General features: G+C 30.9%; 1 long non-coding RNA gene across 1 annotated transcript; it reads left to right on the forward strand.

Annotated features, from left to right (window-relative positions):
• The first annotated feature begins 813 nt into the window (after positions 1-813).
• Positions 814-3674, forward strand: LOC126886659 (uncharacterized). The gene is made up of 3 exons (XR_007698738.1): positions 814-1001; positions 1548-1701; positions 3500-3674. It is a non-coding gene; the product is annotated as an uncharacterized LOC126886659 (long non-coding RNA).
• Positions 3675-5255: the final 1581 nt, after the last annotated feature.

A 5255-nucleotide genomic window follows, 5' to 3' on the forward strand; every position in this document is an offset into this window, starting at 1 on the left:
ACTATAACGTACATCTATTAATTGCCATTTACTAGTAAATGGGTAGGTACCTCTAACTTAGGTGGGTACCTAGGTTATTACTTGTACAAAAAATGTAAATAATGCACCGTTGTCATCGGAAGCCTTCGGGCTACAATTTTGTAAGGGACGAAGTTTTTCATTTGAGTCCTCGTTTTCGAGATATCGAGTGATAAGTGACAAAATCCGGCAGACCGAATTAATTTTCGCCGCACTTCAAACGGAGTTACGACCTGACAAAGATCGAATGGCCCATATAGGCGCCAATGCATTTCGTTCAATGCATTAGGTGCCAATGCATTAGGTTCTCGATTTTTTTCCGACGAAACGGCTACATGCAGTTTGATGAAACTAGCATCAAAAAATTGCGTCATGTATAGTGTACCTTGAACAATAATTAAGGAAGCTTCGTGTATGAAATATGCAAGAAGAGTAGTTACTACATTACTTGTAAAAATAAATAGAAGTTTCTACTTTGCCTTTGAACTAGAATTTTTTGGTTTAAACTAAACTAGGTCCCTAACAACACACAACATTCCAGGAATGGACTACCAAAGTTCTATCAATATTTGAATGTCCTGGACATTTAGGGAACATTCGGTGAACATCTGATTAAATTATTCGTGGAATGTTACCATAAGACATTCTGTGAACATACTACCAATGTTCCTATATGTTCATTTTCAAATTCACGGCGCATGTATTTGTGCATGGTGCTTAGAGAGGGCATCACGTGACTAAAAACGACCAATGACCTCACTTCAGACTTCGGTGCTTCGGCCATCTTGACTTGACATGCATCTTGGCCTTGGCCACCTTGCCGTGCGTGATCGTTGTTTGTTTTTATTTGTGCTTTTTAAGAATATTTTTTAATTCGGATACTTTTATAATAACTTTAATAGTATTATTAATATAGTGCATAAAATCAGTTGGAGTAGCAGAAGCAATGTAGATAAAAAATCTGCAGGAATAATGTTTCAAAGGTTAGTATATGTAAACAAAGGCATGCCCCTATTTCAGAAAATATCCATTTATTATTTTAATAATTGCGAATAAGCCACAAACTTGCTTATTCCTAACTAAAATAGTAAATAGAGTTAATAACAAACGGATTATTTGTAAAATTAAATTTTTTTTTGCGTTTTTGCTAATGTATGCGTTTATAAACAGGATGGTAGACCACACACTATAATAGTACCAACTAATGAATACACAGTATGAATAGTACAGTCGGTTCGCTAAACTTAGTCTCAGACACAACTGGCTAGTGATTTTAGTAAATAATTTTGACAATTTGGTAAAATTGGCAAAAAAATAACTAAATAGTTAGTAATTTTGGCAAAAATGGCCAAAAACAAAAAAATTACCTACTAAAATCACTAGCCAGTTGTGGCTAGGGAAACGACTATACTAATAAACAATTTCTAAGCTGCTTTTTATAATATTTTGTGAGTTCATTAATCATATTTTTTATTTAAAACTAAAATTTGTTAATAATGCTCAGTAATGCATATATTTTGTATTTTTAGCTTTCCAGAAGATCCTGCAAAGAAGGCATGAAGTATTGATCAGATTTGTTAATAGAGCAGTATGTTCAAAACATTTTTTAGAAAAAGATATTGACAGAACTTCACTTTCAACCGTTTGAGAGACTGTGCTGTTCCAATAGCTTATATCACACAGGTAATATGCTTAACCCAATTAAGAATACAATTACAATATACAGTTGGAAAAATTAAAGAATAGGGCTTTTCATTTACAGTCATTTGTTTCGAGCTACTGTCATATGTCGTATAATCCATGTTGTATTAATATTATACACAGATTATATAACATATGACAGAAGCTCGAAACAAATGACAATCGATGAAAAGCAATATAGGGCTTTGTTCATTGTCATTTGTTTCGAGCTTCTGTCATGTGTCACATATATTAATATATCTACGTCATACGTCTTTGGTTTGTATCATTGATTATATAAATAACGTATGACGTAGATATATTAATATTATGTGACACATGACAGAAGCTCGAAACAAATGACTGAATGAAAAACCCTATAACGATGAACGATCACATCAATCACTTATTTTGTATAGGGCTTTTCATTCACAGTCATTTGTTTCGAGCTTCTGTCATGTGTCACACAATATTACTATATCTATGTCATAAGTTATTGGCATATACCAATGATACAAACCAAAGACGTATGACGTAGATATATTAATATTATGTGACACATGACCGAAGCTCGAAACAAATGACAGTTGATGAAAAGCCCTATTTGCTGTCTTTTTCTATAAATCACAAACGTTTGTTACCTATAGAAAAAGATCATCATCATCATTGGCTCGACAGCCCTTTCTGGGTCTTGGCCTGTTCCAGGATTCTTCTCCACTCTGATCTGTTTCGTGCTTTTTTTCTCCAGTTTTTTATTTTTAATGTTTTTATATCATTTTCTATTTGTTCTAAAATAGAAAAAGATAGCAAATACAAAATAAGTGATTGATGTGATCGTTCATGGGTATAGGGCTTTTCATCGATTGTCATTTGTTTCGAGCTTCTGTCATGTGTCACATAATATTAATATATCTACGTCATACGTCTTTGGTGTGTATCATGGGTATATGCCAATAACGTATGACGTAGATATATTAATATTATGTGACACATGACAGAAGCTCGAAACCCCCTAGGAAAAGCCCTATAGGGCTTTTCATTCACAGTCATTTGTTTCGAGCTTTTGTCATGTGTCATATAATATTAATATATCTACTACATACGTTATTGGTATATACAATAATAGATACAAACCAAAGACATATGACGTAGATATATTAATATTATGTGACACATGACAGAAGCTCGAAACAAATGACAATTGATGAAAAGCCCTATTCTTTCATTTTTCCAACTGTAGATACCGTTGTTCTTCATTATCTACATCAGAGATCTAAGTTGACATTGTTGCCCAATTACAAAAAATTTTTGAATTCATTTTAAGTCCAATATATCACATAATTATTGCGAAGTAGATTATACAAGAAAACAGATTAATATTGAATGCAAATAAATAAAAACATCAGAAATAGAAAACAACAATTAAGTTATAATCTTAAGTTAAAGTAAATAATAAAAACAATAAATATAATAAAACAAAATACTTATTAGTTTGTGAAAAAGCTATTTCTTTGTGGCATTTTTGTAATTATTGTAACTATTTTAATGGGGAAATAAGCCAGAATTTACTTGAAAAAATAACTTTATTATGGTTTCTACTTCCACATCGGACGTCGTTGTCAAAATACAAAATGTTTTATTATTTTCTTTATTAAATATTATTTATTATTTATTTAAATATTATTTAATTTATTATTTATTTTATTATTATTATTATATGCATATTATTACCTGTAAATATTTCTTCTGATTGTTAATTGTAAAGGATAGAAAAATTACCATTTATTTTATTTTCTTTTAGAATCAGCTGAGAGAAGTGGTCTACAAAAAACCAGGAAGGAAATGGAATATGTGGCTATGAAAGGCAAAAGAAAGGTTTACAAAGCAAATGTGACACATTTTTTTATAGGAATATCAGTAAATTACATTAAAAAAATGTATGAAAAGATTTTTTGCAATAAAAATGTTTATATTTATCAAGGATGCATTATTTGGTATGGCCACATATCGTCAGTGATGTGACAATACCTCCTATCTGTTTTTTCATGAGATTTGTAAGATAGACTAAAAACTTGTTTGGGCCACCTCCTGTTTTCATATATTTTTTGACTTGTTTTGCAGTAAATTTAACTATCTATTTACTACAAAACAAGCCAGAACTTACGTATGCAAACAGGAGGTGACCTTAAAAAATGTTTTTCGTCTCCTGCAAACCTCATGAAAAAAGATATAGGAGGTATTGTCACAGCACTGACGATATATTTCAGAGAATGTCTAAAAAATATACTGTGAATGTTCAAAGAACGTTCGTAGACATTCATGGAATGTTCCAACAAGACATTTAGTCTAAAAAATATACTGTGAATGTCCAAAGAACATTCATGGAATGTTCCAACATTCATGGAATGTCCCAACAAGACATTCAGTCTAAAAAATATACTGTGAATGTCCAAAGAACATTCATGGAATGTTCCAACAAGACATTCAGTCTAAAACATATACTGTGAATGTCCAAAGAACATTCGTAGACATTCATGGAATGTTCCAACAGAACATTCTAAGAATATTTAAAATGCTGACACAGCACATTCCAGGGACTTTCCAGGGACATTCGTGTGCATTTGGGGACATTCCAGGAATGTTTGGAATGTCCTGTGAGTACATTCTAGGAACATTCATGGAATGTTTTGTGTTATTAGGGGTATTGCCATTTTAAAACAACTAGCAATGTTTACATTTAAACTTAAACTACACACTTCATTTCTAAACATCTGATAATGACTTTTTAAAGTTAACTAAAATACAAATTTCTGTTTTTAAACAACTAGTATTTCCTGTCATTAAACTCAATTAGAAATTTCAGTTTTAAAGACGAAATTTCTACTTTTAAAGTCGGAACTTTTAATAACTTTTCAACAACTAAACTATTATACACTTTTAAACTAAACTGGAAATTTATACTTCAAAATTATAAATTTTTACTTGTTAAACTTCTATCAAATTTCTGTTTTTAAGGTAAACTAGAAATTTTTGCTTTAGATTCTTACGTGCTTAAGTTAAGTTAAGGTTAAGTCTTAAATTTGCTTTATTTCTTGAATTTTTTTTGTTACGTTACACTGCGTACACAATCATATTAGTTTGGATATAAAATGTCAGATATTTATCAAAAATATTCTTTAAGTATGTATAATGTTATATCGATGTTTATATAAATATCATTATATTTGCCAACCCTTGTAAAAATATTATCATTGAGTCAGGGAAAAGTTGAAAAATCGTCTGGAAGAGAGAGTCTGGAAAAGTCAGGGAAAATTATTTTGAGAAAAAAGTGTCTACCCTGTTTTACCAAAAACTGTTTGGGGTCCGTCTCACCCTAGGTGGTCCAACTAGACCGTATATGGTGGTTCATGTAACCCTTAACGGTTGGGTTAGTTGGACCATTAGAACGTTTTGTTTATGTTTTTTTATTGAATACTATGTGTTGTTTTTTAGAATTCTGATTTTGTTTATGAAATGTGCAATAAAGTTTGCGTAGTTTGCTATTTTATAACTTAATT

Source organism: Diabrotica virgifera, chromosome 6 (genome assembly GCF_917563875.1).
Source record: "Diabrotica virgifera virgifera chromosome 6, PGI_DIABVI_V3a".
In the NCBI taxonomy this organism is placed as follows: Eukaryota; Metazoa; Arthropoda; class Insecta; order Coleoptera; family Chrysomelidae; genus Diabrotica; species Diabrotica virgifera.